The following is a 12158-nucleotide window of genomic DNA, read 5'->3' as shown; positions in this document are numbered from 1 at the left end:
TTAAATCGAATGAGGCTCCTCGATAACTTTTAACTAGGATAGAGACCGATCGTATTGTAAGTGTGCTGGCTGTTAGTTCATTCAAGGCGTTTACACTTATTTAAAGTACAGTGTCTAGACTTACCGAATCTAACCCCACTCTCTTGTCTAGTTATTGTTTGAGTATGTGTCGAGCTACCATCACTGATACTGTGAGATGCCTCAACAGTAAGTTGAATTGCAACTATCCCGTTAGTACTACTTCCTGGTAAAATAAGTTAAGTATCACTTGGTTTACAACTTGGATAGACAAATGATAAAATGTTTAAAAAAATAAATAAAAGCGACCTGTTTGCAAAAAAATGCTAGAAAAAAATTTTTTTTTTCACTCTTATAGCCCGATGGCAAGGTAATCCGAAACTTCCTGAGAGAGGTCAGTTGCTGGACCAATTTACACGCTCTCCAATGGACGGGTGTATCAATAGCCAACTTACAAACTCTGGGCTGGTTAGAGAATGTTTCTTAAAAGTCAATGTTGTTTGTTAAAAATCGGTCTTGGTCTAATTCGGAAATATAACCCGAAACCGCGAGTAGAGAGATAACTATGAACTATTTCCTTTAGATAATGTAAATACAACTTACCGTCCATAGCGCAAACAATGGAAGAAAAAAATATTAAAATTGTAATAAAACAAACTGGCACCCAATTCATCGTGGCACATTAATTAAGTGAACTAATTAAGAATTATTTAATTCTTGCTATTTATTCTCGTATTATCATGCGTCTGATGACGCATTAAAAATTTTGGTATACGAACATTTACGCATATATCACATTTATTTTCCTTCAGGTATTATATTATTATAACTAAAACTGAACTTATATGCGGGGAACACAATGAATAACAGGAATAGGTGTTTTATAGTTCATCATTAAATATAATGACAGTTAGAAGTTACCTGTTAAGCCATATGTTGTCACGTAGGTAAATGTATCATCATTGTGTCTTTGAAAAAAAAATGTGAAGTTATATTATACATACCATCTGAACTTGAAACGTGGTAGAATACATTTTTTGCAAGTGTAGTGTAGTAAGTACTTGTAGTAGTTACCATTAAATCGTCAGCACCTATCTGATACAGTATTTTATATCCCATGTTTTAGTGATCACGTAAGTACAAATGCTATGTGCAGTAGATGTGTGCGGATGTAAGATCTTTCAGTACCGTCTCGCTCTCTCTCTCTCTCTCTTATATAATAGTGTACGTACATGCGGCCATGAGCTAATGATAGGTACTCATCTCTACCTACACATGTTTTTATACTTGTAATAGAACACACACACAACTAAAATGCATAGAAACTGTCAAATAATTGAATAAAATTTAACATTTCGTACTTAGATAACTACTTATAATACATATTCAAATTATGTGTGCTATGTGTTGCATTAAAACAGTTATCTTTTTCAATAAAAATAATAAATAGTTGACCTACTGCCTACACGACTACACTGTGACACTTTGCTCGGCTTTGGGTTCATGTGAGTTCACCCCCGACGACGTAAGCGCGCGGCTCGCTTTGCGGCAATCGCGGGCAACTCTTGGTAGCGGCAAATGCCTATTTCGCTGGGTCTACCCGGCCTTAAGAAATCATTTGTTCTATAAACAGTAACTACCTAAATAGTCGACCGATAGTTTGTTTGAGTTCACTTTAACCCCGTACACAACAGTTACGTTCGCCCGGGTAACTGGGTTGAGGAGGTCAGGCAGTCGCTTCTTGTAAAGCACTGGTACTCAGCTGAATCCGGTTAGACTGGAAGCCGACCCCAACATGGTTGGGAAAAAGGCTCGGAGGATGATGAGTTTGTTTGAGTTCATAAATAAGCAGTTATGAAGATGAAAGATAGTACCGTTATCGGGCCAACTATCGGCCGACGGTTTAGTCTGTAGTTTTCTTACGGGCACTCTACAACTTAATAATAATGGCGTCCAAGGCCGATTTCGACCACGGCGGCTGTTCTCATATAAGGAGATCAACCAGCTGAGCAGGACATATTATAGTGCACGAGCATTTGCGCATACACCGGTGTATTCACTATTCCTTCACTTTCATAGTCCGACGGGACGGCAATCCGACATGACCGGAGAGAGATCAGGCGCAGGACCGACATTAACGTGCTCTCCGATGCACGGGTGTAGCAATCAACATCTTCCAGACTACGGGCTGATTTGTGAAAGTTTCTAAAACCCACAAAGCGATTTCGGCCCGACCTGGGAATCGAATCCGAGACCTCGTACCATACCAACGACACAGTCAGTACAAATTTTAACTAAAGCAAAAAGTATTGCCCAACAAGAAGCGAGTATACAATTTCTAAGCTGCCATCTTGATTTACGATGTAGCTAATTAGCTACGGCCACGCTACGGTGCTACGAAGCGCTACGCAGTCCGTAGCTCTAGGATGCGTAGCATAGTTGTAGCCATAGACCGAGCAAGTCCGGAACACTTTGTTAATCACTACTTATTAGAAAACAAAGTCGCTTTTTCTGTCCTGTCCCTTTGTACGCTTAAATCTTCAAAATTTCGCAACCGATTTTCGATACGAAAGAACCTGTAGAGTGATTAAAGAGGAAGGTACATATAGTGAGGAAAAACTGTTATCCCGTGCGAAGCTGGAGTGGGTCGGTGTATATTATTTGAATGAGATATGAGAATGAGAGTTTTGCGATTATAATTTCTAGATTCCATATTTGCAATTACTGTTACAAAATTGACGTGGGCGAGTTGATGACTAAGTTTTATACCTATTCACTTTTAATTGGCAACGCGATAGTTCGAATTGCTGTTATATTGAAATTTAATTGTGGTATTTTATTACATATTGGTAATCACAAGTTGTTTGGAAATTCCTGTTATAATAATTGTGAAAATTAACATTCTACAAGTATCCATATTTATAGATTTGAATGAAATATAAAACTCGGTTGGTTCTTATCTTATAACCTACGCGACGACTACAAACTTTTAGTCGGCCGATAGTTGTTTTGAGCTCATAAATCAGTATGAAGATAAATAGAAGTACATACGCAACAATGATCAGGTATTTGTCCGTGAATACACAATTTTCTAAAAGAAAAACAAAAATTCCAACCACCGCCCGGCTCAACAGTCGACCGATTGTTTAGGCTTAGTGAACACAACATTTTTAACGAATATGTCTCTCACACAAGGATCACTAGTGCAGGTTGCAGATCTCGAAATCCCAAAAAAATAACCAAAAAGTTAAAGGAGTTTTACATCACTTTAAGTACACCAAAATCCCAAATACTTAGGTGTAGGTACACGCAGAGTCAAGATTTAATTTGATTCGAAACTACAAACTTCTGATTCCGAGTCCAAATATCAGTTATTCAAACGCACACATTCTTGGTGTCGTAGGAGCGTCGGCAACCGCCGCGTCAGCCGGACATCCGGTCTGCCCCTCCCTCCCCCTGGCTTCCTGATACCCCCCCCCGCCTTCCGTCGCTGACGTCACAATTAATCTTGGGCCCATCTTCCGGTGTGGGCTGTTTTTCTGTTTTATGCGTGGTCTCGTTTGTAGATTGAAGGTTTCCATGTACACTGGATGGAGGCTTCGGTTAATTATGTATTATATGATAAATGAAGAAAATAAAACATCCAAGATTTTGACGAATCTTGGCAGTAATACGTATCTATAAATATAAATATGAAACCCCATATCCCTTGGTAATGCCATCACGCGTAAACGGCTACACTGATTTAGAATATTAATTAAAAATTAGAGGGAAGCTCTAAGTGCTAAGACCGGGAGAAGGACATAGGATAGTTTTTTCACCATCCGGTTACGAAAGCAGTCATCTCGGGTCGCGCTAGAAACTGCGGGCGGAAGCTAGTATCTTAAATATCTTAATATATCAGAATAACATAGGTACAGACTTTTATATCCTTGTGCAGGAAGAAGTTCCCTCGCCACACGGGCGAAACTGCATGCAACAGCTACATGACAGGGACATAATAAAAACTTTGACTTTTCTGCGAAGTAAATAAGAAATAAGTAGCCATACTCTTTAAAATTTAAGTGAGTGAATGACACCATTTTACCAGAAAGCCGAGTGGAAAACTTGCACTAAATACTGCAGCCAGTGAGGAATGTTGGCAAAGAGCCCGTTACACCAAATGTTAGCTGCCTTTAAAAGTTTTTCCCTGTTCACGGGTTTACTTTATTTATTCTTTAACCGATAGCATTTAAACGCTGGCTATTCAGACTGGAAACCTAAGAAATTCTGCACTGTTTTTGGACCATGTAAAACTATGAAAACATTCAAATTATTATTTAAAAATTTCTCGAAAGTTCTAAAATTATCTGACTCATAGTTCATCACATTACTTTTTATTCGCCAGAATTAACTTGATCGTCCTTTATTCTCTGGGCGGACAATATAGGGGAGACAAAGCAAAATCGGGCTGCTCTCATTAAACAAAAAGTTACATTAAACGTACTAACTTCAAAGGTCCCCTTTTCCTGTGTCTTATCCGCTGAATTTAGTATCAATATTACCCTCCCCTCAGACTGATCACTTTTCCTTATCTCCCCGATTTCCCATCATTAATTTTTTGCCCGAACCTTCTCTCTAAGGCTTCCTTACGGCGATTGATTGGAACCAATCAGCGCGATGACACTCATTTATTTCGCGTTGCCAGCAATTTATTGTTATTATCGCGATATTCTTTTTGGTAAGATAAGTTTTTAGGTACTTTTTTTGAGGAATATCGAAAATTAGAATACGACAATATTTATGTGGTATCTTTTAGTGTCACACTGAGAATATTTGCCGCATTTATTACAACGACTGCTGTGTAGTAGTGTAGTAGTGCTCTTGTCATGAGACAACCTGATTTGCTCGGTGATGTAAGTAATGTTAAACTGCATATTACTCCAGCATTAATTTTGTCGAACTAAATAATTTTCAAAAGGACCATGAGTCAAATTGGGCTCATTGTCCAACAGAGTTATAGCATATGCCGTTGTGAAGGTTTTTGTTTGTACTAAAATTGTTACTATGGGCACTACCTTCAATTCCATGGCAAAAAAAAGATATGCACCTAAATAGGTTAACATATTACGTAGGTATACATTCTGGTTAACAGAAACGAAATGGGTCGAGATGCCATCGCTCAGTATTACTGCTCGTGTCTAACAGGTAGACGCTCAGTAGGAAGTTGTGCTCATATCATTTCAATAATATGGTATCTAGGGTGAGACAGGCACTTACAATTTAATCCACCGGCAGGATATTTAGACGACATTATTATTGATATTGATTGAAATGTTAACAAAAATAATTTTAACTGTTAGCAGCTGTTTTATTTTTTATGTATACATTAAACCTGGAATTAAAACTAGTTAAAGGTGTTCAATAACAAAACCCACACTGCCATAACAGCACTACTTTTTGCAGAATATTAGTTTATTTATGGTCGGAGAAAAATACTTATAGCAAAATAACCCCATGGATTCTTCGCAAAAATGAGTTTAAATCTTTATATTTAGTGCTTTACAAGTATATTCAAAGTGGTCTCATCTCTGTTGGTGGGTGAGCCCAGGCTTCATACATTTTTGCCCATGGTCCTTTGTTTCAGCTTCACTGGCCTAAGGTTTTATCGTCAGACTAAGAAGGTAAAAACTCCCCACAAAATAATCATATTATGTACCTATTATTTTCTAACTGACCAAACTGGAAAAGCAATCCTGCCTTAATCCCAATTTTATTTACGATCACCTCAGTATGTTTTCTTCTTCTACACTACTACACACAAGTATCATTCTTTCCGGCCGTATCATTTATCGCACAATCCATCCATCGTTTCTTCGGTCGTCCCCTTCCTATAATATATCCATCTTCAGTGCAGACAATTGAGACGTTATTATGTACAAACACACGGTCTCAAGTGTTCCCAGTTTGTGCATAATGAGATGCTTTGGATGCTGGGATACGCGTAACTGGAAGATATTGTGGTTTGAGAGATTTAAGTATATTATATAGTTGGTAGTGAAAGGTAATTGTTAAGTAACGAATAAAATAATTGATGAGTGTAAGACTGTTGGAGTATCTTTGTGAAGAATTCAGTTCAAAGAAAAGCTTCGTATTAGCAATTGTTTAGATTGAAATGTCATAGTGCTAAGAAAGAAATAAGGATGAATAAAACGAACTTAGTAGTAAATAGTAAAAGTTACACTTTTCGTAGTTATCATCAAAATATCGATTAAATTAATTTACTGTCTTTAAGAACATAATGTTTTTTGAACGTAATATTACTCTCGTAAAATAATAAAATACGTAAATCGGGCCAATACTCATGAACTAGTCCCATGAAGCGCTTTAAAACGCTTGACTTCGCAGTTTCCGCTGGAAATCGGCATTAAAATAAAAATAAAATCCAAATACTACACTAGCTCGTTGACAGTTTGCCAATCTTATACTGCTTTTATACCACCAACTTATATGTGTACTGCAGACATATAAATATCGCTGGAGAGAGCCGGCATTTGTTAGGAATTAATAAATTCTCTCTCTCTGAATGGTTGTCGCAGCAACTTCTAAAGCGACGGTCGTTAGACCAAAGGCGATCGCATAAAGTACTCGAATAAAAGCATCAAGACTCCGGAATGTTTCGACTTCGGAAATATAGAGAAATAACTAGCTTTGCAAAGCTAGATCGTACGAAAGTTAGTTATTTCCAAAGATTTTAAATGCTTGTGAAACATTTTATGGTCGCTTTTGGTTTTGGTCGACGGTGGTCGTTGGCTAAGAAAATATCACTCCATTCCGTCTTCTGAAGCTTTTATTGAAAGATTCAATATATGAGAGCGAGAATTTTATGTTGGTCGAATAAAAGAAGCTGTCTTTAAATAACGATTATATTTCCAGAATCAATTGAACTGCACACTTAGATGAGAGGAATTACGGCACAGTAAGCATACCTATATTAATTGCAAGGTGGAAGAAAGGCGAAATTTATTACTATCCCAAAATTCATTTGCTCCTACAGTTCATTCAGGGTATCAGTAATACAAAAGTAACGACTGTTAATAGACTCCGCAGAAGTTCTATAAGGGCAAGAGTACACCAGCGACGAGCTTTTTCAACACGATTTTATTTTTATTCTAATGGGTTTATTTGATATGGGGTTGTTACTGAAAATCTGAGAAAGTCTTAGATTTAGGTTAAAACCAGCATAATACTGAATGGCAACCTTATTGTTTCTGTATATTAACAGCGTAAATAATACTATTATACATCTTAGGTGTATAATGTATGTATGTATTCATAGGTCAATCCAATATAGTCTGCATATAAAGATATTTATTTATTTATTTATTTATTTATTTAGGCACACCAACAACTTATTTACAAATACTTTCACATATATATAAGTTTACAATTGTAATAAGTTCTGCGTAAATATGTTAATTACAGGTGCGCACAACGTTCAAATTAAAAATAACTTAAATTAAACTAAACCAAACTATATATCTTGATGGTCTCATACAATAAGGTATTTGATTTCAGACATTATCTTTTTCGTGTAACAGCAATATTATATTGTCCTCATATTACAAAATGATCAGTTTTTTCAAACATTTTATTTGTTTTATCACTGCATTTCAGTGTAAATTGGACGCAAACACTCAGACATGTTATACATAGATGGATGGCTGGAACAGCAAACTGCATCGTTTTGACAAACGATGCACGAGGTATCTGATCCGAAGCCAGACGCGAACTAATCACAGCCCGAGGCCACCAGGTGAGTGCTGTGGGGTTTTAGGATCAGTACATACAGGTGTGTGAGGAAAAATACCTAAAATGACAGTCTCTAGACGTTAAAACGTGGTCTAAAAAAAAATATTTGTATTTTTAATTTAATTGTTTTGTATTATATTTAGTACTATGCTAAAGCCGTTTTGTCGAACAAAGTTAAAAGTTAATGGTCTAAACCTAACACTAAAGCCGGTACTTTTTAAGAAGGTGGTGGAAGTTTATTGAAGGCGATCATCAGGGATGACTGGTGCGATTCAAAAGAACTGTGATACATCTATTTATCAAAGCCTTATATGCTGGTATAGCTTATTGAAACCAAATGCCATAAACATAAACTAAAAACTACTGCTAACTGCAAAAGTAAACTGCCTGATTATTTATTATTGATTTAAATACACAATAACACTAAAAATAGGCTAAAGCTTCATTATTTAACTTTCTTTTTGAAACTGACTGAAAAGTAAGTGTACGAGTACCTACGTTGATTGATTACTTATAATTGCTCATATCGATGTCCTTTGGCACATCAACAAACTTCATTCTGAAACTTAGTGCTGTCTCAATTCGTATTGTACCTATCTTGTCCACTCTACACACCGACAAACAATTTACATTTATCACATTAGAACTTACCCATGCTACCATAATCACCACACAACGCAATAATCCAGACACACTCAAACGACAATTTGCAGACTCAAATTGTTTTTGAAATTGAAAAAGAATTGCGTTCCATTACCCACTTGTGTAGGGTTTGCAAATGGGAACGTTTGGGACAATGTTGTTAGATGCAGATGATGTAATTGCGTCGGCTAGTGTGTGCAGACCCTAAGCCGGTGGAGTGAAAAACACGCTTGTCAAACTGTCTGCTGGACCGATGTCGGAAACTCGCTGGTCGGTTGGAAAATACCGTTACGGAGATGGGATAGCAAATAAAAATTCGTAGACGTTGATAGAAAAGTTCAATGTATGAATGGTAGCTTATCTAATGAACTTTGATTTCATAAATGGTTTAAAAAAGATTTGTTTTAGGGCATTTTTTTTTTAGTTCCTAGAAGGATTTTCTCCTATTTCTCTTTTAATTGTGTCTGTTTGTAAAACCAACAAATAGAGTGTCAGTTGAAATGTTGTCGTTATAAAACTGACTTAAGTCAGTTTTCATTGGCAACGCTAAGCTGTAGACGAATTATCTTAATCCATTTTATGGTTGTGAAATTAAAATAAACCATACCCTAATTATGAAGTGTTCCTTTTTCAAACCCAAACGCTCGTCGTTTTACCCGTCAGTATGTCCGCATCGCTGGCGGCTGCAGCACGTTGCATGCGCGTGACAGCCCAGCGTGACGCGGGCGATATTTTTCTCAAACTACCCACCGCCTCTACACCTGCCAAACTGACGGCTAGTTCAGACACACTTCTAGTGGAGATCGTTGAGAGGATGTTTTTATATTTAGAAAATTTTATATCTTTAGAATCTAAACATACATTATGGGAAGTCAATCATGTTGTTAGCTTTGAGTGTTACAAAGAGCTTTCTATATCACCAGGTTTTTTTTCCGTTTTCTCATAGAGTGCTCAACACTACATAAAAAAAACTTCAATTAAAATTTAATGTACTAAAACAACGTTATTTTTAGTCATATTCATCAGTATAAATAAACTAAAGAATATACCTACAAAAATCATAAATATTAAATCTTTCGCAACAAGCTACCGAACAGCAGGGTTGCAACGTTAAAAAAATAAATGATAGTTGCCATAAAAATATTGTGTTGCCAGAATGTATGTACCAAAAAGTTACGTTGCAAAATTGAAGAGTCAGAGATTTAATTGAGCCGTTTTAAAAAAGTTTTTAGTTTGGGACAAAATGACGATGTAGTTTTTTATAGGATTGGCTATTGGCAGTGGCTTAATAATGTAAGCCCTAACAAGTAATATACTGAATTAAATTTCTAAATATTTATGTGTTAAAATTATTTCCTGGCAGTAAGTAAGTCTAGGGAATATCTATAATAGGTACATATACACGCTGATACACAGTAGGTAATGGTTTTCTATGAAAAAAAAAAGTTTCAACTAGTAATGTGAGCGCATAGTGCGCAGCGAAAAAGTTATTGAAAACTGTAGAGCCATTTTGTAAAGAAGTCCTGTAGGCAAATAATTTAGCTATCTATTGAAATAGAAAACAAACGTAAATTTGTGAAAATAAATGAGGTACGTACCATTTACACCCGACTAGCAACTTCTTTCGAAGAGCGAGCAATATTCTTCAATGTCAAAACGTAATGTGGAATTGCTGGCACCTAAGAGTTTGGTTCCGAAACATACGACATAGGTTTAGGATGTTTTAAAAGTGTAGATTTTATTTCATAAGGATAGTAAAAAAAAAATACATACAACCTCCTCCTTTTTGAGAAGTTGGTCAAAAAATATGAGGAGAACTTCTGCGCAAGCAAATTACAAAGTTATATACGAGGCGCAAACCATACAATTAATACTTGTGTACACCTCTAGGTGTCCTTTTTACCTAAAGTGGGTAAATAAATCTGCAAGATCCCTTACTATTGCGGAAAATATGGTGCTTGTTATTAAAACGTAGTTTTACCATTTTAATAAAGAGACCAATATGAAACGGTAAAAATAAATTATCCTGTCAAAGTCGCTATCAACTACGGCATAATGGAAAAGAACTTTTTTACAATCGCGTTAGTGAAACCACCCACTTACCCAGCAGTAGTACGAGTGGTACGACAGAAACTAGTGAGGGCCACGTAGTGTCCGTCGCGTTATGCGGTCACGTTCAGACATATCGCGCCGAATTTATTGCGACTACTGCCCTGTCGATTCTACTAGAATAATATGCGATCCGATGTTTGAAGTCGAATTCGAATGATAGCTATTGTATCAAAAAAATGTAGGTATGTAGACTTTCCACCAAAAACAACGGACTTCTCTTGGTAGTAATATACCTAGCTTATACATTAGTTAGAATTTTTTCAGAGTGCTTTTGTTCTTTCAGGAAGCGGGTGAGAATTCTGGCGACAGTTTCTAACATTCAGGTAAAAATAAAACTGTGACTGTTAAGCTTATTCAAGTTTATGTTCATCAACTTTGAGTTTTAGTTAAATCCACTAAATTCATTGAATGGCATTTTTTACGACTGACAGTTAACATTGCCTTCCATTCTTAAATGTTTGCTTTCTAATGTTATAATCAATCTCACATCATTCGATAATCTTAATGGTCTACCAACAGTACAAATTAGAGGTGCAAAAACATCTAACCCACAACACGCTTCGAATCGCACGGCCGCGTATGTTATGTAGCTGTCAAGTAAATATGTCACGTGTCGCTTGCGGCTCGCGTGCTGGCTACCAACTGCCTACTAGCTACGTGGCGGTAGCTGATGAAGTATGAGTGTTTGTTTTTAGAGAAGGTAGGTCATAGGAATGATATCCTATGAGTTGTGTTGTATAGAATTGTATAAACAAAGGGAATAGAAAATAATAAAAAGTAAAAGTTTGTAAGAGTACATGTATGGACTATTATTATTCTCTCACACAATAACTACTGGATCATCATCATCATCAGCCTATCGCAGTCCACTGCTGGACATAGGCCTCTCCAAGTGCACGCCACTGAGATCGATTTTCAGCTTCTCGCATCCAGCTCCTGCCAGCCGTCTTGCGCAAGTCATCACTCCACCGTGCCTGAGGACGTCCTACACTACGTTTGCCGAGGCGTGGTCTCCACTCTAGAACTCGTTTACCCCAACGGTTATCGGTTCTTCGGCTAATATGGCCTGCCCACTGCCACTTCAGCTTGCTGATTCGGTGGGCTATGTCGATGACCTTGGTTCTCTGACGGATTATCTCATTTCTAATGCGATCCCTCAGAGAAATGCCGAGCATAGCCCTTTCCATAGCCCGCTGAGCGACTTTAAACTTGTGAACCAGCCGTACCGACAGTGTCCACGTTTCGGCTCCGTAAGTCATGACAGGTAGGACGCACTGATTGAAGACTTTTGTCTTTAGGCACTGTGGGATCGACGATATTAGGACTCGACGTAGCTTCCTAAATGCAGCCCAACCCAACTGAATTCTCCTATTCACCTCGTCCTCAAAGTTGTTTCTACCTAACTGCAATGTCTGCCCGAGGTATACATATTTCCGAACAACTTCGAGAACGGCGCCGTGTATCGCAATCGGTTCCGGTAGAACATGTTCATTGAACATGACCTTGGTTTTGTCCAAGTTCATCCGTAGGCCGATGCGTAGAGAAGATCCCACCCAAAACAAAAATGTGAAAGACTGCCAAGTTCGATAATATGG

The sequence above is a fragment of the Helicoverpa zea genome, chromosome 5, assembly GCF_022581195.2.
Source record: "Helicoverpa zea isolate HzStark_Cry1AcR chromosome 5, ilHelZeax1.1, whole genome shotgun sequence".
Taxonomy (NCBI): domain Eukaryota; kingdom Metazoa; phylum Arthropoda; class Insecta; order Lepidoptera; family Noctuidae; genus Helicoverpa; species Helicoverpa zea.
This window is presented reverse-complemented; position numbering follows the sequence as displayed.